The 23,782-nt window shown below is 31.4% G+C and overlaps 1 protein-coding gene and 1 long non-coding RNA gene across 7 annotated transcripts in view; one reads left to right on the top strand and one right to left on the bottom strand.

The window, feature by feature from the left end:
• LOC100159515 overlaps nt 1–23,782 on the top strand; it is a 383,802-nt gene that overhangs the window by 15,257 nt on the left and 344,763 nt on the right. The gene's annotated exons all lie outside the window — the stretch shown is intronic.
• On the bottom strand, nt 9,017–13,914 carry LOC107882577. Its single transcript, XR_001678806.2, has 4 exons — nt 12,424–13,914; nt 11,934–12,041; nt 11,620–11,857; nt 9,017–10,772 (listed from the first exon to the last, which is right to left on the bottom strand). It is a non-coding gene; the product is annotated as an uncharacterized LOC107882577 (long non-coding RNA).

Raw genomic sequence — 23,782 nt, 5'->3', positions numbered from 1 at the left:
AAACTATCATATTTGTTTCCAGATACAATTTGTTTAATACACTCGAAGATTTTATGCATGTGATTTTACTTCATCTGCTCGAGTAACCAAGGGCAACCATAAATATACTATAAAAAAAAAAAAATACTAATTTCTATACTATAACAATTTGTAACCAGTAACAATGGTCTGAATGGCAACAATTTTTTTTCGATTGTTAATCTTAAAATCTATGTAACAGCACCTCTTTAAAATGCAAATATAGGAACATTGTTTTCTTAGTGCACCCTTACATGGCGCAACGAATGTACCATGAAAACGTCAAGTCACTATAACTACCTTGAGTACCTATCATAGTTTTGGGGCTCTATATAGTATCGCTCCGATCAGAATCCGCTCTATACGTCGATTGTTCAGTCAGTCAGGACACGCTCGATTATATTATTATAAATATAATATGCTATACGTTCATGTGATTTTTTTGTTCAAGACAAATTTTCCAGTAAAATTATAGTAAAATTAAATCCGGCGTCTTTAATTAAAAATCCTGGATGTATTATAGGTGCAGTATAATTGAGCTACATTGTATACAAACCAGTGTTAATCCTCATTCCTCACCAGCCACACGATACGTCCATGCCGCACCAGATTCCCAAGGATATATGATGCACAACTAGTCACCTATAATATTATTCGCAGGTTGTTCGTGGCTACCTACTGATTACTGATAGCTCATACGCGGTTCTGTAGCGTTTTATTTAAAAATTATAATTTATCGTAAATTTACATATTGATAATGGTAGTGGGTATGGAAAATCCGAGAAAGACCTCGGTAAAATAATCGCGTAACGCGCTTTATGATAATTTCAGTACATCATATTATAACACCATAGTCCATGACATATTAGTGACTAATATTATAAATATTAATATTACTAATACTATGATATTACAAATATTAAGTATTATCGCCTACACCGTAGTTGGTTATTTCATATAGAAGCCGGTATGCAAATATATGCTCATTTTGTTGTAATCTACCCAACTCCAAAATGCAAGTATATCCGATATTATTCATCATATTGTATTAGATGATACCGTGTCAATATTAAAGTTCGTGACACAGCCAATCCGAACGTCGTGGTGATCAGCGGAACGGACGTTTGCGGTGTTAAATAAACTATAATATGTGACATTACACATATTTTACGATTCCTCTTAAATTAAATAATTTATCCATAATTAAAATTAAATTTATATTTTTTTAGTTAATAGTTTTTAAATTATAATATGTGTGTAATGCAGGGGCGGATTTACCCATAGGCCACCAAGGCACTGGCCTAGGGCGCAATTTTTTAGTTAATTTTTACTTTTTAGTTTTTCATAATTTCATAATTGTATTTACCTAAATTTATATTTTATACTAATTTTTTTTCGTATACAACCTGCACGAAACTGGAGAATGGCTCACGTAGTCACACGTTGCAGTAACGTTTTAATTTATAAGCTACAATAACCTTGCCGTTTGAGTTTAATCCTGCGACCAGCGCGTGCTGTGCTGCGCCGCCACCGCTAGAGATTCGACATGGACACTCGACGAGGCAGTTGCATGGGAGATGGTATACGAGTGTTCGGCGTAAACACGTACAATATTGTGAATGGCTCATGCGCAAAACGCCAGCCAAGGCAGTCAAATATACTGCCCCAGGCCGCCGGGTACATTACTACATTGTATATAGCCGCTCTACTAGCTAGATGGGGGACAGCTCGCACAGTGCTTAGTGTAATGACCCGCCTCACCCCGCACCCGGCACCACAATTTTATTAGAATACTGGAATTAATTCTGGACATCAGGTGTCTTGATAAAGTAATTAATAATAATAATAAAATATATTGGGACGACGCGCGACGCTGGCACTGTCGCCCGTCTCCTGTATAGTGCATACTGCATACTGCTCAGAAATCTGCTAATCGATTACGATTATAGATACTAGAGTGCTCACCACTAAATCATAGATAATTTTGTTACAGATAAATCAAGTCGCAAAATGATGTTATTATTGTACAAGTGTGTAACAAATGTACCTATGCAAAATTGTATTAATATTTATTTGTTTAGTTGGTATGTATAAATATAAAAATACCTAAATACAATTTTTACAGTTTTGTTTTAGTTCATGGAATATTACTTCCCCCCCCCCCCCCGTGGGAGCACACCAATGTATGGGGCGCTAGTGTTGTAATGCCTAGGGGCGGAAAAATGGTAAGTCCGCCTCTGACTGTAATGTGTATAATTTTATACTACTCAGTTCCACCTGATTGATTCTTCAGGTTCAATAGACTCATAAAGTGGGTAAGTGGATATCGCTCTGCTGTACAGTAGGTTACGAGTTTACGAGTGGGTCAATGTATAAAAAATTGTATTAAACTTGAATTCAATGATATAACATCATTGTATAAGAAAAACGATTCTGAGCGGAGACGGTTTGTCAGTTTGGATATTTTTATTATTTATTATATCCTGTAAGTTGAATTTATATTATAAATTATAATAGGTATTATTAATTTTTTTATTCGTTTCTATGGTGACAAATAAAGCGTTAGAAATTAAAATCCCATTTTTAGCGGTTTTTCGTAATTTGTCGGTGGTTTTTCCTGTGGCATTGGATATTGAGAAAAATTACCTTTCTAAAGTGCCATCTTGATCCAATTTGCCAAAAGATAAGGTACTATACATTGAAATCGAAACACTCATTCTGGTAGATATTTTGTATATAATATATATATATATATATAAAAAATAATAATAATAAACACCATTGTAAAACCACTAACTTCCTCGCTCCACTCAAAATCTAAGATTCTAAAACGTCAATAATATAATAAAATATCATTCACGAGCCAATAAGATGTCAGTTAATTAATGTTTCGCACTAATTGGAAAATTTAATTTTGGAAAATAGGTAAAAACTGTGAAAAACAGACTGAGATAAATGTCTCCCCGCCGCCCAAAGAGCTCACATTTGTAGCTAAGCTTATTGATCCACTGAGTCGGTCAAATTAGAATACACTTGGTCGCGGATCTTCCATATATACTCAGAAGAGTTCGCACTGACTTTGACTCCTTGACGTGTGACACGTGTCAAAACATTATTTTATGAGCGAAACTTCACCGTCAACACTGAAACAGTAAATATATTACAATATTATACATCGTGAATTATGTCGCTTTTGGTCGGTAAAAATATTAAACTATAGTGAATATTAAATGATGTTGTCGAATAAGAGAGGTACGTTTTAACATTAGTAGCATTAATATAGTTCGAATCTGCTTAAATTTATAATAGAACTTTAGAACAACAATATACAATATAATATAATATAAATTATTAGGTGAGTTTAATAATATCTGGTTGAGTGAATTAAATAGATTATAATAAAATGTTGATTGTTATTGTTTCTTACTTATGTAACTAATTTAAAAAAAAAGTAGATATATCAGGTTAAGTATTTTCTCAATGACATCCTAATCCTTTTGCCCCCCACGTTTAACGCTCAACATTAGATATGGAAATTATTTTTCAAACAAATAACGTAAATAATTCTGTTACATCGGGTTAGTGAATATTAATATTAAATATAAATATTGATAAATAATACTATAAACGCTCGAGAAGGTTGAATAGTCGTTAAGTCTTCTGAAATTACCATTATAGACTCTATAATATAGAGCAATACCTTGCAATAAACAAAAATATATATTATGACATATGGCGTCGCTGTTGTATTTTGTCTTCCAGATTTCCTAATTTTTGGGTGAATTTTCTTAAAATTTTCTTTTATAAAAACCTTGTCCTGGCAATTATGAACACAGCAAAAAAAATAATCCGCCAAATCAGTCTCGTAGTTTCTGAAATTAGCCGTTTCAAAGTATATATTATATTAAGTAGGTATAAAAGTAGTTTCACGTATAGAAACACATTAATTATGCTTTTGGGTACTTGTATATTTTTAATTTTCTTATATAGTTAAGTCAATATTTTTTTTTTATAGGTTGGCATATCAGTTAAATGTTATATAATAATATAATTTTTGGTATAATAATAATGTAGCGCTCGTCGACTGAGTATTTACTATTCTTTAGATACGGCAAAAATAAAAGTCTTATGTAAAGTTTTATCGAAAGAAAGTCAGAACCCACGTTTTAGAACAACTTGAAAGTTTTGAAAAATTCAAGTTCTTGAAGTACGTTCACCATTTTCAGTTTATTGGTCGAACACCAAGAAAAATGTATTTCTCTATGCAATTTGCATATAATACACTTGACGTATTTTTTATGCAGTATTCTATATCTTATTGTAGTGATGGATATTTTTATTATATTATTTCGTCTATAGTATTGTTTTGTTGTTACTTAGATTGAGTTCTTCCATCATAATAATACGTTTTATAATTTTATAACATTAAAATATATCTGTATTCGACTTTCTTTTGGGATTTCGTCAAATAACTGTGCGTCCAAGCGTCACGTCATTGTTTTTTGTTATTCAAAAATGAAAAAATGAAATATAAGTGTCGCACCTGTTGTTTTTAAAAACTTTTTCTAACAATTGAAAATCTTAGAAAATTAGAATTTTAAAGTTTTCCGCTTTGGTTTTTGTGAGTGTCAGTGAAGCGAACTTATTTATTATAATTGTATATAAATTGTTCTTTTTTATTGTGTACACATAGATTTAAATAAAATCCCTATACATGTCATACAAGTATACAACTCACCTCGGATTCGTGAAAATAATAATTATCAATTAACAAAATGTATAATAATATATTAATTGGATGTATTAAATTTAATAGACATTGGTGGATTCATCAAGTTTGCTTTACAGGTTTTTTAATGACGAATATAAATTCTGTATAAAACAGTAAAATGTCTAAGTGACAAAGAACTTTTCCGTGAAATTTGGGAAAAATGTTTTTTTTTCTTTTAATATTCATCGCGTGTATAATATAACGGCTTGTCTGATATTTTTATATTTCCATTTGTTTTTCATCTGAAAAGCGTTCGCGTACCTTTGAAAAACCCCGTACAAAGGATGATATAACTCGTGTTAAGATGAAATGGTATGTATAGTGAGGACTATAATAGAGGATTTTCATTAATGAATTCAAAATGAGGTTTTCCTTGTGCTGTGTAATTCATATTCACACGTATAAGTGAGGAACAACCGCGGGGCTGGCGTGTGTACGTGTGGTATGTAATATGTTTGTACGAATGCATTTTTTTTATTTTTATAAATACAATATATACACACAGTCGCAACGAAAATTATAAAATATTCTATACATTAATATACATGTGCCACGTGTATGTAATATTTTTATAATATCTCCTTGAAAATTCCAGTCTGTACGAATTATAATATAATATTTATGTATAATGTATACGTAGGTATTACGACGAGACAATCATAATTATTATGACATTAATCGTCGTATCTAAAGAGTGTTAAAAAGTTATTAAAAAATGTTTTCGTTTATAAAACGATTCGGCGAGGATTTTAATTTGAAAAAAATAAATGTTCTCCGGCGAAATCAAATAAGCAAATGCAGATTAAAAACGGTGAGCTTTTAGTGATATTTTTCATAATTAAAAAAAAGTGTTATATAATTTTTGATGGCGAAAAAAACGCACACGTGGGTGATTGTAATATGAAATTATATTTTATAAACAGATTTTATTAAAACAAGCGATTCGATTATATAGTTCAATAACTACGCTTGAGTGCCTATTAAGGTGTATATATTATACATTATATTATAACGCAAATAAGTTTTGACTTGAGGTAGTCACTATAATCATTATAACAGTACCTATGTATATTTTCCCGTGGTAAGACTTTATTAAGCCATATGCATAGTAATATATAGTATTACTGAACTATTATTCCTCTTTTTTGTTCAAATGTTTAAATTTACAGATGATAAAAAAACGATATACCTAATATAAATCATATTATGATAAAATATTATAAAACCAGAATGTTTTCACCTCAGTTTATTATTATAATAATATATGTTTTCCGGTTAAAATCTTTCGAGAAATAATAATAATAATAATAATAATAATAATAATAATATGACGTTTTAGATACATTTCCGGAGCATTCAAATTAAATAACATAAAAAGGAACACGCGTTATATTTAATTCAATTACCTAAATACCTCGTCTCGCATGCTATACGGAAATCTAAAACCATGAGATCTGTTAAGATTTCACCGTGCCATATCAAAAAGGTATTTCATTACGTTTGAGGAGTATGTGTGTCTGAATGAACGTGCGTTTTTGGAATTTCGTTCAATTTTTAATAAAATGAACGACAAATACGCTGGAAATCTAATAATAAGAAAAGAGCAGCGACTGCGGAGGAAAACAAACACATATAGCAGCAGTCGCATCGCTGCCCGTAAAAAATACCGACATATATACAGTAACCTGGAAGACAAATATAATATAACAATATATATTATTATTATAGTATTAATAAAATAAAGAGTATTGTTTTACACCTCAACGTAACACACCCACGAATCGTAAAGCGATTGCACTCGAGTACAACAATACCTACTCGATTGTATATAATATATTATGTTATATAGGTACGTGAGCCATCTATATAATATAGCCGGCGTCGTCTGTTATTTTCGCTCAAGAAAAATGTGATATAAATAATACATAAAAATAGCTAAATATTCATAGCTTTAGAAGCTAGGTACGCTGTATATAAATTGTTGGAAATAAATATTATTATTATTATAATAATAAATAATAAGTTGTCAAGTTGTGTAGGTGTAAATAATAACTATGTTAATAATGATAGATATTTATTGATGAGATGCAGTAGGATTTTTTTTGTGCACGGCGTCGAGCGTCGGCTGGGCACAGTTATGACTTATGTTCATCGAACAATCGCGGTATTAGGGTACAATATATTTTTACCTTTTTTTTTTTATTAACACTTATCGTTATTATTATAGATAATATTACTAACAATGTAATAAAAAATAAAAAAAAAACGATAATATAATAATCGGATCGACTGATTTATCGCGAAAACCGCGGTCGGACGTTTAACGGCGCGGTTATTATTTTTTAATCGGTTTTGTTCGATATACATGAGATATTAGAACGTTTATGGTAAATTATCCGTATCGATTAAAATGAATCGCGTTATGCATAATATAATATATTATTAATAGGCGTGCGCACGGGAGGGGCAGGGTGGGCAGCTGCCCCTCCTGCGGGCTCAAGTTTTCTTACAAAATAACAAAGTTTTTAAAAAAATATTATAATACAGTTTTATATAATGAATATTATGTAAACATTGAGTGCTCGATGTACAGTGCACGATGATTTTATGTTGTCCAACTTTAAGCGAACCACAAGCGATACCGCGGTGATAACGAGTGCTTATAATCTTATTATAGCATGATGTAGATTGAGATGCGATGAGACATGAAAGTGAGTAGTAATTTGACGGCATTTAATGCGAAAAACGTTCACCGGAAGCGCTAAGAAGGTCGGTTCTTTAAATAATTAGTAATTAATAATTATAATAATTAGTATGCAGTATACGAACAAATATTATAGCTCTTTACTTCCGAAGCAATTTTCGGAATTTTTAGTATTTTAGTATTTTTATGCTCGACGTGTTGATTAAATCAGAATATACCTATCTTTTTTTTTAATGTGGTGTTTTATATTGAAATTAATTTTCTATTTATACTGTAACCTACAAATCAAATTGTTTATTATATACCTAATACTATTAAATACCTATAAAGTATAATTTATAAAACAGTTTAAATAATAGGTTACATGCCTACAATAATGTATAAATTTCAATATTACCAAAGAATAGAATATTATTGATACATTAATGCATGATATAATAGTGGTACTATTTTTGGAAAAATCATGTAAATGCAATACTAAGGATTTACATTTTTTTTTAAATGTTAATATTTATATGTTCAACGTGTTGGTGCAAATAATAATTTACCTATCTTACTTACTTTTTTTGTAATTGTAAATAAAAAGTAAGTAGAATTAGTAAATTCAGATTTCACCAACACATCGGGCATAAAAATATATATGAATGCAGTGGCGGATCCAGGGCTTAATTTTGGGAGGGGCATGGGGGGCTCAAAAGTATATGAAAGTTCCAAAATTGGCTAAACACAGTGTAAAACAAAGGAAAACTACGGTTATTGGGGGGGGGGGGGCAAATGCCCCCTTTGCCATCCCCCTGGATCCACCACTGTATGAATGTAATAATTTTCTTTGTTCATGTATATTAATATAATATAAAAAAACTTTGGAGTTTCAATTACTATATTAAATTTGTAGTTATTTGTAGTTTTAATGATACATAAAATGAAAATACTTCCATCACTTACATTAATTGAACTAACCAAAATAATATTTACTTACCTATATATTATATAATATACCTATAGGTACATTATTACATTCTGCCCCCCCTGCCAGCAAGGTCTGCGCACGCCTATGAATTATTATACACACAACTGCGCAGACACATGTGTGAGCGGCGCGCGCGTAAAACACACACAATTAAATGTAATTTTCAAAACGTTTTAGGATAGTCCTCGACGTCGAGGGTAAATATTTACGTTTTAGACGTATATTATAATATTATTTGGTGTGTGTTTTAACTCGATTTGCACATACTCCCCGAACCGACCGCCAGTGGTGTATTGTGTATAGGTATTATGTATATATAGCTACAACACAACTACGCTGCAACGTGTGGTGTGAACCATATTATAGTGTTTTCTGCCGTATTAGGCACATTAATAATAATATAATATACTCATCACTAGGGTTTGGAAGTTGTAGGAAGTTGTATATTATTCTGTATGATCACAATTTATAGCAGACCTAGCTAGAAATTTGAAGTATACAATTGCGAGGTGAAAAATTGAAAATGCATATTTTGCATATTTCATTAATTTTATATGCATTTTATATTTTTCTAAAAAAATTGATTTTTTTCTTTCTTGACCTTTATATTTCAACTAATATTGAATATAAAACTTAAAATTATCAACGAAGGTATTTATTGTCATCGCCATAGTCAATTACGGAGTTAATAACAGTGATATTGTGACACGCATTTAGTCTATCATGCTAGTATGCCGAAATACTTATTGTTCTGATATGATCTCAATTTATAGCAGACCTAGCTAATTAGATAGAAATAGAAATTTGAAGTAGGTAGGCATACAATTGAGAGTTAAAAAAATTGAAAATGCATATTTCCCCAATTTTAACTAAAAAAGTGCATATTTCATTGATTTTATACGCATATTTAACATTTTTAATATATATTTTGCAATTTTTTCGTGCATATTTTACATTTTTTAGCTTCTACAACTTCCGAGCCCTACTTATCACAATACAAACGGTAAAAACATGATGGATTATACCCCGTGTATAATGTATGTGTATTAGCAACAGGAGCGGATCTAGAAATATGAAACGTTGGGGGGCCTAGAGGCCGCACCCCCCCAAGCCCGTATTTATAAAAAATGTATATTGTTAACAAAAAATGCATATTAAATTATTATAATATTGTCATATGGACTATATGGGCCATAGAGTTATGACGATGTACCTGCTAGGTAAATGGACTAAAAATAGACGACTTGAATTTGTGTTGTAAAAATTGTTGTTTCTTTTTGTTATAAGATTTTGTGAAATTATAACTTGGCCCCTCCCTAACCAAGTCTCTGGAGCCGCCCCTGAACGATGGTGGAATCAGAATTAATAATATATATATTTTTTTTAAATTAATTAATTAAATTTATAAAAAAAATACTAGGTACTTACTTGAACCTTTATTGAAATGTACCAAATTAAACTTAACAAATTTTCGGTAAAACAGATCAAAACAGTCACTAAACATGTAGCATTTAACATTCTTGTGCAGTTACCTAATATGCATAACCAACCTAACCTATTTGTTACATGTAAATCTCCACATATACCTTTCAATCCCTTAGGTATATTATATTTTCATTTAGTTTATCAGCAACCTTTTAGCATTTATATGCGACTTACCTGATTTTATGTTTTAATATTACATTATTTCATATAATAATATTATTGGTAAATAAAAAGTATGATTTTATTTTCACACAATTTTCTATTTAAATGACTTAGGGCCGGTTCTACCACCTATAGATAACTCTTAGTTAAATTTATCCATAGGATAAGTTGACTCATACCGTTCTACAATGTCTAGATATCCCTGAACCTGTTGGTAAAGTCATTGGTAACTTGTCAAACAGTTTTACTACTTACCATAGTATCCTATTGTTCTTCTTTACACCCCAGACGTCCAGACGCGTAATTTCTATTTGTTGAGCTGTAATTGTATGAATATATTAATCAATAAAAATTTAAAAATCATTCGAACTGTACACGCATGTAATAGGTATAATATACAACATACAAAATAATACAATATTAAATATAAAAATATTCAGTTCAAAAGAAAAAGAAATAAAATAAAAAACATGTTTTTGTTAATAAATAAACCTCTCTTTCGGGGGCTTGTGTGACACGGTGGTTGGCTGCAGTCACTATAATGTGTGCTTCGCCCCACATATACATGTGTTCCAAACTTCCAACCTCTCCCCACAAAATTGCTATTCACCAGTTACCGATGTTTAAGATCAATTAATAAAAACAAAATTTTTATTGATTAGCTAAAAAAAACAAAACAAATAAAAACATATCTCAGAAATGTTTTGTAGAGAAAAAATAGTTCCTGTTAAGAGAACATAACACTGGCATTAGTTGACTCCATCTTACAAGTGCATAGCATACCAAATTTACGCTCAGCAGATCACGTTTAGCCTCGTTAGTTTAAAAATTAGAATGAATTCACTTATTATGAAACTTGATAGTATGAACATCATCTGTTATTTTTTTATGATAGTTCTATTTTATTAACAAGTTTTGCACATATATATATATATATATATATAAGAATCTAACTTGATTTTGGAGAGGAAGGAAACCGGTTTATTTGTTTATTTATTATTTTTATTATTATTAATTATTTATTTATTTGTTTGCATTTGCATTTTTCCATTTGAAATATATATTATTCATTGAACAAATAATTTATAGTTACATTTTTTTTTACCTTATCTCTATTCTATAATAAAAAGAATAAAATTTACCACTCCAGTGGTTGAATTCAAAATGTAGAATATATAAATTTTAAAAATTAGTAATAACAATAACTACAATATTTAATTAAATTAAATTAGAAAAAAAATAATTTCTTTTGGAGGAAGGTGTGGCAGCTAGTATAGCATAAATTAAAAATTCTCATAACTCGCTTAAAAACTGAATTACTGTACAAAAAAAAAAAAAAAAACATACAAACACAGATAATGTTCTTACGATAAAGTTTTACAAGAGGTCGATTCATTTTAATTTTTAAACTAATGAAGCTAAACATGATCTGCAGAGCATAAATTTGCTATGTTACGCACTTGTAAGACGGAGACAATAAATGCCAGTTATGTCCTGTTGAAAACTTACTGTTGGCCGGTGACGGTAGTGGTTCTACTATACCTCCTGATAATAATTTGCTTAATTAGATTTATCAATACCAAAAACTTGAATGTTTTTGTTTACAAATATATCTTTACAGCATTTGGCGTTTGTGGTTCCAACGACCTCCCGAAAATAACGTGTGCAATGAGATTTATCAATATCAAAGACATATATCCATTATCCTTACATAATTTGGTGTTGATGCTGCAGTTTCACAGACCACCTGAAAATAATGTGTTTGATTAGATTTATCAATATCAAAAACTTGTATTTTTTTAAATATGCAAATATATCCTTACAGGATTTCTCTAGACCAGGACCGGGACAGCGGTAATGGACTGTTCCTTGTGGTGCTGCAGCCACTTTTACCAGTCTTACTAGTCAGCTTCAACTGCGATAAAATATCACTAAAATCGGAATGATATCAATACACAAAATTATATCGTTGCCCATCACTAGTTGTTCCACTGAAGTGGCTGTAGATTAAAGAGCTCATTCTAAAGTTAATAGTAAAAAATAAAGTAATTTGTCGTAAATATTACCTATACCTATATAGTATAAACAAAATGTATTTCCTTAAATAGATTTTGATAAAAAAAAATCTGCATATGGACATGCGGTGCGCACATAAACTATAAGCTTTGATTTTCTTCCGAAAATATATATTGTAATAGTATATTATTATTGTCATTATATTAATAAATAACTACGCGATAGAAAAAACAATTAATTTATTATGTGTAAAAATAATAATTAATAATATAATATAAAATAATTGTGCATACTAACGTCTGTCACGTCTGGAGAGACTCCGTGACTTCGTGTTCGTGTCGTGTACTCGTGTGAACCACTGAAGATTGAAGAACAGTGAAGTGTGAACTCGTGTTCGTGTCCATGAACGGTTAAACGGCTTAGCAGTTGGCACAGACGTGTACAGCGTACGGACGGTTTAAAGTTTTGTACATGAGTACAACATTACAACGACATTACGACAACAACAAAATCGCAAGACAGGGAACCCGGAATTACCGGAGAGAACTACCAACATTATGCCAGTGTGGCTGACCGCTGGATCCTGGCCTGATTAGCAGCACTGTAATGTGGTGACCGGGCATAGACCTTTTACTCATAGACCGGCCCTCTTCACGTTTCCGCCGTGTCATGATAGGTGGCGCTTTTCGGTTACTGAGTTACTCTGATACGGTAAAAAAATAATCGTTATATAATGTTATAATATAATATTATCTCGTAGTGTTTTTGAGTGTTTTCGCACGTTTTTATAATACTGTTATCCAGTTGAGTTATTTTTTAATACACCGAATTCAAGATTTTATGGTAGCACTGATCCATAAATGGGCTGCATCACTGCGCAATGTTGGCATGCGACTATCAATGTATTTAGTATAGGACACGGACTAAGATAGTCTATCTTAGTCCGTGGTATAGGATGGGCCGGTCTATGAGTAAAAGGGTTACCGGGCCCGACGTGCAAGTGAGCAACCACGGTTTAAGATATACCTTAAGGTACCTATATCTTTTAAAGGCGCATTCACAGTTTACGTGACATTTCGACATTTACGTCGAGTGTTGTGTCGTGCGAGGGCTTGGTTATTATATGATTACGACTGGTAACCAATATGGTTTAAAAGCTGAGCAGTATTCAATTCTTGGTATACTCGGTTGCAACTTGGTTATTACATGATAGCAAAAAAGTAATATCCAATCACAATACGATTTGATCGACACGACACGACACACGACGCAGCCGTGTGTGCAACCATAGAATAATAATATAATCATACGTATAAAAAAGTAAGCAAACGGCCTCGATCTCTCATCCATGATGGACCGCAAAACCGACAAGTCACAATGAATACGACATACGTTATTTCTAATCCATGTCGTTAATATCTATGGTGCAACTCAATTTTATTGAAATCTAATACCGCAAAACAGTAGATAGTGAGAAATGAACATTTTTAATTTGTAATATTTCACATACCCATATTATGTCGCTTGAAAATTAAAATATTGAAAAATCGCCGGCGCTTAAGGCCTTAAGCCATTTTATATGATATGATTATAGATAATGTTTTTTTTTTGGCATGTCGTATGTGTTTAAGACGGAGACAACAAATGCGCCCTCGCAAGTAGCCGGTAAGTATAATATCGTGGCTCAAAATTGCCTCGAATTCAACAAAATTTTTTGTTTAGTAATAATATTATTTTAGTAATAAAATAAGTTCCAGGAATATAATAATTAATAATAATAATAGTAATAATAACAATGATAATAATAATAATATTATATTATACTATGTAGATTGTAGGTACAATAATATATTTAAAAAAAAATAGTTAGCTGATCCTGCGCGGCGTTATGCTTGACAAACGTATTATTAAATGTCCCTTGACTTATCCCTTCTTAAACTCTGTCGGATGTAAACGGTGCAGATTTTTAACACGGTTATTATAAAATTGGGTTGTTTTGAGTGACTTGACCAATATTATAAATTACAGGTCAATATATTGTACTATATAATATTATAATGTCCAATCGTAATATAACTAATAATTATTTGATTTTTCTTACTGACGAACATAATATTTTGATGAAAATCGGTCGAAAACTGCAGGGAATTTGCACCAGGGCCATCATTTTTGTGCGCCTTCGAATGTGTATATAGTGGATATCATAAATATTAAATTATACATAGCCATATATAGTTATAGCTAGTAGGTATACTTATTAAGCGGATACTGCAGCAGTACGGCGTTGCCTGCGATAAATCTTAATAATAATGCCAGTGGATTTACTCCTTAAACATTCCGTTAAATGCGTAAACCACACATATATTCAACACAATCGTATTATTTTGATATTCATTTTTCGTGAGCTAACAAATCCCCGTGTGAGCCCCCCTCTTTAAAATTAAAAATATTGGTCCCTGCAGGATGCAATGGTGCATATCTTAGCGGGTTGCATCTGATTAATGATTATATACCTGTGTACCAAATCTCTGAACCACGAATGCGATAGGCTTGGCTGTGGCCTGTGGATCTCTTTCACACACAAAAACACACACCAGAAAACATTGATTTTTATTAATACATGGATATAATATAATATGATTATTACAGACTCGAGTTCCGAAAGACCGTTATAAGTAGTTATAACTAATAACTAGTCAGTAGTATAATCAGTGGGTTTACTTTCGACAATATTGCAATAACATGCACACTTCTCTTTTCGCTCGTCAGTTTGATGTCTCCGAACAAAGTTGAAAGTTCACTCACTCCATCCGCGTGGTAGAATCCGCGAGTACATCGCACTGAGGTATGCGAGTGCTGTTGTCGACGAAGAGCACACAACCCCCCCCCTCCCCCCCACCATCTTCGTCCACCTCGAGTATAACGTCCCCAAAAATCTCAGAAGCAGTTATTACGATATTAATCTCTGTACATGTGCAGCAGTAGGGAAGGTGCGATATTGGTGGAGGTATTCGTTTTTGCGTTGGGCATATACCTACCTACTGAAAAAGACTTACACGATAAACTATATTATTATACTATACAATACTACAGCAATGGAACGTAATGTAAAAGATTACGATTCGATAATAACTTACTATTATTTTAATTCCCGACCGGGTGGGTGTAATTTTACTAAATCGAATTTCCTGTTTTTAAAAATCCCCTGGTCACTCACAGCATACGCATAACGCATAAGTCTAGGTATATTATATAATATATACAATGTTTGGCACTGCAGTGGCGTGAACTTGTCTTGCACGGTGTCCGGTATGATATATTATATTATATTTTCGTATTCTGCCAGTGGTGCGTTACATCATAACAGGTACCTAGCTATATATTATATCGTTTCAACGTTTGAGACACTCTCGGGAGCCGTCGAGTCTACGGTCACCATATGAGTTAGTGGCTATATAATATACACTGCCGTGCTACATAGGATATATGTTCGAAACCATAAGGGATCAGAAAAAGTGGTCGCCGCTCCCGTGCCCAAACGATTGAGGGGTGTGAGAGAAAGCTAGAACACCAAATTTTTTCTAAGGTGATGACGGGCATAAAGTCACCGACAACCCAGGACACCATTAATAATACGCGCGACGATTAATCGCGTTCGTTGGATGACCCCGGCCAAAAACAACTATATAAAATTATACCACAGTACTTACCCATATAATGTATTATTATAATATATTGTAGTTGTATTTTTGGTTTTCGGGCTATATTATAATATGTGGTATCGATATTTCTCTCTTTATCGTTCTCCATCACCCTCACTCGCTGTCTTTCTGATCACCGCGTCGAAGGCGTCATCTGTAGACTATAAATATTATGTATCACGTATACATTAAATTTGTATTACGTCAATGGTTTTGGGAGGCGCGTTATAAGTATGTAATGATTTCGTCTGTTTTAGATTGCTTTATGATCGAAACAGAATAAAAAATGTTATGTATTATCACGTCGGATATAAATACAAGGAACCGCTAACACAGGTAACTTAACATTATAACTTCGTTATACTTGAACATTTCTGGAAAATCGTCTTAATGAATAGATTATTATATATTTGAAACACTTACCTAAGTCTTTTTTTAAAAAGCAAAGATTTTATTGTGACGTAATCTACCAGTATAATATCTATATCATTTTCTATCAACGAACAATCGTTGCGGGACTACACTTTATTGGGTGTGTCGCGACGTGCACTGAGTATGACTCTGAACCACGATCATAGAATAATATAGTCTCTTGGAATTACGTGGATAATACAATAATATTACTCTTGGATGTGTTCTCGACGCGTTTAAAATTGATTTAAGCTGTGTGGTATACACATACGTAGGTACATTCACTACTGGATTAGTTATATTATTACGTGAATCTATTCCATAGAAGTCGTATAGTGTAGTTGCACGGCTGGTCCGATGGATGTCACGTGGTTACCAAGCGTGGTAACACGTTGATTCTTTCTAAATGGTCCAATGTCGATGAGAGTGACGGTGACGGCGTGCTATCCGCACTTGTAATATTTCGTTTGATGCGTCACGGAGCTGGCCGAGGCGCATTATGAATTTTTTAGGGTTTTTTCTGCAGCGTTTCTACCCGCATATCCTTTCCCCCCTGTGGGATATACTATAGAATATATATATTATTATTATTGAACGAGTTATAGTCTATATCTAGGTATATTGCAGGTGTGGTATACATATATAATAATATAATAATATGTATATTGTATACATCATTTCGTGACGCGCTCGTGTGTCTCGGTGTGGAGGCCGCGCGGGTGGACGTCGTGTGAATTATGTCGGTGCAAAAGAGGTTATATAGGTCTCCACGCCGACAATGGGCCGGCGTGGAGGGAAAAACGACGTGGATTCGAAACCATAAAAAAAAGAAAAACAAAAATAAAAAAACAAAACAAAAAACGAGCAAAACTCGAGTGGAGGTCGGAGTCTGAGTGGAAATCGTTTCGGCGGCGGGCGCACATAAATACGTTATTTGTGTGCGGCACGGGTATCCCGGGTGACATCCGCGTGAAGGCCTTTCCTATATATGCCATATTATATATATACATACTTATATCCTGCTCTGGGTGATAAATGACCAGTGGCGCGTGTGCTCACCCCTGCCGCCGCGCGACCAACCCCCCCACACGACCCTCGTCATCGGAAACGTTTTAATTCCCTCGTCGACACACAGGCACATATTATATATATAGATAGAGCGAGATACCACTCTGCCACAGCGCGCCTGCACGACGACGTCTCCGACCGTCCTCGTCGCATAGATATATAAACGTATTCGTATATAATATTATGTAGGTAACCTCTATATAATACTATGTGTAGTGCTATACACATAAATATGTCTCCGCCGCCGCCACTGATACCGCCACTGACATTGTCACGACGTAGGTATATACGCGTATATATACATGCGTGGTATATTATTATCACTGTATTATAATATTATATATACCATCGGCGAGGTGGTAAGAGTGCAAGGGGGGGGGGGTAGTGCGGTATTTCGTGTATACGACGTGATTCGTTTATCTTCTTATAGAAAGTACGAGGGATTTGAAGCTGTTATTATTATTTAACTTTAATCCTAAACGGCGTTTGAGACGTATTATTATAATATAAGTACTATCTTTTTTACGTTTATTTTAGTGTTTAAATGAAATCGACACGATATTAAAGCTCCGTATGACTATAATATATTATACATATCATGCGGTATCGCCGAAATCGCGATAAAATGATCATCCTGTATATATTATACGTACGGCGGACGTATTAGATCGTAATAATTATAATAATAATAATAATTATTATTATACCGTCGTAGTGGGTCGCGTGATCCTTTCCGCTTACCGATCTGGCTGGCATAATATATATCGCAAAGGCACCGCGGAGAAGATTCCTCCGCGAGGGGTTGTTGCGTTCCGTGTTTTGCGCCCGCCGCACCCTGTCGCCTGGGAATAATTTCGACCCCTAGTCGTCGCGGTAATGTACACACACACACAGCAGAAGCAGCTACTATATAAACAGACAGACGTGATATTATTCTTATTCACCGGCAGAGGAGGGTTATACGCTAAACCCGTCGGTAACGGATTTTCCGAATCTGCGTTTGAAAATATACATATATAGCACGCGCGCACAGCAGAAAAAAAAAAATTGCAGAGCTTGAAATCGTATCTCGGGTAGTTTTTTAATCAACGGTGGCCACTGCTACGGCTATAATATTATAATATATTATTATGAAAACAGAAAGTGTATACGACTGCACCGTGACGTCGCGGGTAATAAAATAAATACTGTCACGTTGCTGCAGTATACAGCTCTACACACGCGTATAGTTGGTCGCCGACGTATTCAAATTAATAGTTCATTTAACACGTTCGGGTCCTAGAAATAACATTAGCGCAACTAGTGGGGTTTTAAAGCCCTGCGCGCGTATTTTATGCTCCCCACTCGAATCGCTCAAGTGTTTTCACCGTAAAATATTTTATCATACACACTCGCGGCGGTCCGACGCATTCGAGTGTGATATTTTGTGTACCTTTTCTACTTATACTTGTAACACTGCGCGAACCAGAGTCCCAACTCGTATTTCAGAATTGTATTATATGATATTATTAAAATCTACAAAAAAATGAAAAATATATAAATTCTTACGCGACTACACGTGAAATTTGTTTTTCGCATAAACATTTTGTAAATATGATGAAAAAAATATAAGTACTACCTGCAGGGTGTAATATTTCCGCGAGACAGTATTGTTGTGTCCTAATGATTCTAAACAAGACGTATGGACTCTACGCAGTCTACGTACTTGAGCACTTTCCCGTTTATACGTCATAATTAATTCGCTGTACTATAATGAAAAAGTTTTGTATTTGTTTAGTTCTTCTAGAGAACACCTGTTCTACAACTTTTTCATTTAGCGCCCTTTCTTTTATGCAAGTTCGCTGTATTTTGACCCGTTTAATGCTTTTATCTAACGTTGTATAATTCGTTAAACCCTACGACTTATGTCACTTTTTTTTTCTATAGAAAATCGTGCTTCAAAAGATATTTATTTCGCTTATTTATTTTATATATAAAAGGGATTTTTATTTTGTTTTGCTACTTTCTACGAGCATGGCATTTGTTTACTCTGCACTAGACTTTACTTTAATCCATCAGTTACAATATATTTATAAAAAGTAATAAAAATGTGTATCGTAGTAAACACTTGACACAAATAAAAATAATAATAATATACATAAAATACTTTTTTAATATATTTTTTAAGTTAACAGAAAATTAAATAAACAAATTTCAATATGGGTTTTCTGTATTATAATATAAACTACTTATATAGAACAATGTGCAGTTTATTTAATTGTAAAATATAAAATCTTTAAGTGTACACAATAATTTATAGCTCATAACAATTTTAAATTTTAAACTACAGTTGAATTATGATCACTGCTTTTAAATTGTACCTATTTACTTGGTATTAGTAAAATATATTCAGAATAATAAAATATTATAGTAATAACTTAACTTAATAGCATACCATGTGTATAAACAAAATAATGGCACTGTTCCAAAGGGGACTATTTGCTATTATCTTCTTAGTTGAATAATAGTGTTTTTATATAATTTGATAAATAATATCAGCCTATTGCAATGAAATATTATTATATGTTTTTTTTATTTCCTTTTATTAAATCAAAATGTGTAACTTATTCGTTTTTGCTTTCGTTTAGTTGAATAATTCATGTACATAATAATTAATAAACCATAATATTATATCATTATAATATGTGTGACGAGGTATAATATATCTTATACCAATACTATATGTTAATCGTAAATAGTAAAATACAATTTTATTTAGTTATTAATTTATTTATTATGCTCAGTAAAATTAGGGATTTTACATAAATTACAAATTATACTTTGACTGTATGAAATAAAATATAAAAAATTATTTAAAAAATTATTTTACAATTTTTGATATTGTAATAATGTAATAACGTAGCTTTGGCATGTCCCTATTGAAAGCTAATAAAATTGTATAATATTTTGTTTGATAGTTTTTTTGTGGAAATATAAAACTATTTTGTTTTCAAACTGTATTTTGGCGTTTGAAAACTCTACAATATAATGCGAAAAACGGAACACTTGCTTAAGTCATAACACTTTTGTTTTGTTTAATTAAATCAAAACAATGTTTTCAAAAATAATCAAAAGTGGTGAAGTAGTTTTGTTATTCATGCATTTTAATTAAAAAACCTACCGTATAGGCGTAGTTTTCCGAAAACTATAACGAGCGTTGTTTAAGATTTAAAAATTAATAAACGGGTTTTAAATACGGTGAGACAGTCCGGTTTAACCATAATGGTAAAGTTTATTAGAAAAGTTCAAGTATCTCGATGTCGGTCCCTATAATATAAAGTTTCAATAAATGATCTAATTAGTTAAATTTAATAATAAGAGTTGGATTATAATGATCGTTATTTAATTTCGTTTGCATATTATCTAATAAATAAAACTATCAACAATTCAATTCAAAAAAAGAAATGTTAGCGTGCCGATTACAATTGAATGATATTTCTATGGTCATATTATTATATTATATATTTATATGCGTGGTTATGTATTGTATGCAAATATATTGTAACTGTGTACTGTTTTTAAACTCGGATGATAAGTACTACTTTAAAAGCACAGAACTTTTCAACTTCGAAAATGTCATCACAAAGTCTGACGTTACTACGAGCAAGTTTCATTTCTTTTGTTCCACGATAACACTTAAAAGTTGAGTAAAAAAGGAAAAACCAGACTAAGAGGGACAAAATAACGGCCACTTTCGGATTCCGACATAAAGCACACTAAAATTATACATCCTTTTATTCAGTTATTTTCGAAACGCAATAATACCAAATTAGAGGGTTTGAACTTTTTATTTTAACTTCCTTTTGTTTGACGTCATGTTCTTGATGTCCATGTTCAATATTTATATAATTCTTATTTTTAGAATTAGCTTTGTGTAATTATATTTATATATTTTTAAGCAAATACTATTTTATCAATTTGTTGTATTGTTGACTTATGTGGTAGGTTTGTCGATTGTTAGATTAGTATTTTATTGAATAATATGAAATGTATTTTTTTCTATGAAGCATCACAACCTCCTTATTATATTTTATAGCATTATAAGAAATTATGATGCCGCATTATACGGAATACAATTTATTGCATTGTAGTCATTGCACATTGGCGTAATTCCATTAAATTTCAGCAGGTGCAATACTTTCGTTGGTCCAACAATTATAAAGACAAATTAAGTCAATATTTGAAGCCAAATAAAAGCTTTGCCCTCGTACACTATCTTTTATATTTTATTACTTACAAATAGGATATTTTATACAATTTATAATATCAAGTAGGTACTTATCTTTTTAATTTATTTTATTTACATGCAAAAGTATTTACTGCATAATATTATTTAATTTTTATTATTTTATATAGTTGTGAGGATTTATTCTCCACATTACTGAAGTTTAATAATACAAAAAAAAAATGCTCTTAAACAACCAATATTTGTTCCTATTGCAGTTATTGAACTTAAGTTCAATTTGTAACCAAAAGGTTATGGTGCTAAGTTAATATTAAATAAATTAAGTAATGAAATATTATATATATCCATATAGGTATACACAGTATGTTCGAGATGTGTGGTTTTATAATTTGAAGACCGGTTATCATTTTAAGTTATTTAATTAAATATAATTAAAGTCAAATAGTAATATTTATTACAATATAATATTAAAAGCTCAAAAATATGTTTGATTGTTGTTAAAGGCACGATATAAGATATTTTTATTCAATAATTTTAAAGCTCTAGGAATTTGACATATTTTCTAATTACATGAATTGAATAAATACAATTATATTGTTAACGTAATTCGAAATAAATTAATGGAGATTTAAACTAAAAAGTATATAGTTAGATGTTACACGCAATGTATGGAGCTGAAGCAAAATAATATTAGATATTAATTCTCAATGTTTCAAGATGCGTTGAAAAGTGGCCATTATAAGTTAGGGTAATTTTATTGAAAATTCTACGCTCACAGTTCAATATCTTTACTAAATTACATAATAATAATATATTTTAATTTTTATAACACTATTAAAAATAGTAGTGGACTTAACATTCGGGTTTTCAGTACAATAATAATTGGTCGTAAGTATTTTAATATAAAATAGGTATTTCACTTGATTTCAAGTTTTTTTTATAGCTGTTATTTAGTATAATGCGATGTGACAATATTAATAACAAAATAAAATACACTCGGCAACAATTTTTATTACTCATTGTCTTGTCACGTCTAATGTTTAGAAAGAGGTATATAATTGTGTTTAAGGTATTTCATTTGAAAAAAATCATTTTCGTTTCATGATTTTAAATTAATTTATACTATAATACATTTAAAATATAAAAGTATAATTCCATTATAGCGTCTGATGTAACGCTTAAAGAAACAAATCTGAAGCCATTGAATTTCTACACACATTTTTCAAATATATTGTAAAATCAATTATAACGAATCACCCATATAAAGTGAAACGTTTAGATCTTTTAACAATATTACGTTCAAACTCCTGGGAAAAAAAAATCGTATACTTCAAGTATTATGCGGTATTTAATTAAACGAACTTACGATAGAATAAGTATCATTATAACTTACCGTTATACAAACCTTCTGCGTGTGCATTTAGATTGTGCATTTCAATGACGAAAGTACGAAGCACGTGGTTATCGTTAATTAATTGAGCATACATAATAATTAATAAATATTTTTTTATATTTAAATGCATTGCATTTATTTTTTAACGTTTTTATCGATCCTCAAGTGAACCAGACAACTTGGGCCATTAGCCTGTAACCTACCTAAACTTACATTATTATAATAATACATTTTATATTATTTATACTGTTAACATGTTGTACCTACGTACGAGTGAAAAAGAACAAAATATTTTTAACATAGGTATACTGAAAGTTGTTCATTATTATACATCATAAACCATAAGTACACCTGAATATAATTAGAGATGATCATATATTATATATTTAGTATTTACACATATAATATGGGCTGATAATAAGGACAAACATGACATCAATACATCGTAACCATAAAAGTGATAATATTATAATAGCTGATAGGTGATTAACTTTTTAGTTGATTTGATGGCTGATAGATTTTTTTGAGCTTAAATAATATATATTTATTTATAACTACAGTAATATTATATGTAATACAAAAGGATTATTAAAAACCACATTTGTTGACAAATAATTATAGACACTTGTAAGTTGCAAGTAATATATATAAATATTTAAATAAAAAACGAAATGTACTCGTTTAATAAAAGTCGACAATTGATATAACGAACTATTTAAATGGTGCTCTCCATCTATTAAATTGTTTTCACGTTTTCATCGATTTAGGAGTATAATATATATATATATAAATCACGCCTTTAAAGAATTTCTGTTTCAACATTGAAATTAAATATTCCTGTGTACTTCCGTTTCTTTT

The sequence above is a fragment of the Acyrthosiphon pisum genome, chromosome A1 (genome assembly GCF_005508785.2).
Source record: "Acyrthosiphon pisum isolate AL4f chromosome A1, pea_aphid_22Mar2018_4r6ur, whole genome shotgun sequence".
Taxonomy (NCBI): Eukaryota; Metazoa; Arthropoda; class Insecta; order Hemiptera; family Aphididae; genus Acyrthosiphon; species Acyrthosiphon pisum.
Note: the sequence above shows the minus strand (reverse complement) of the source record. Positions and strands in the feature narration are given on the sequence as shown.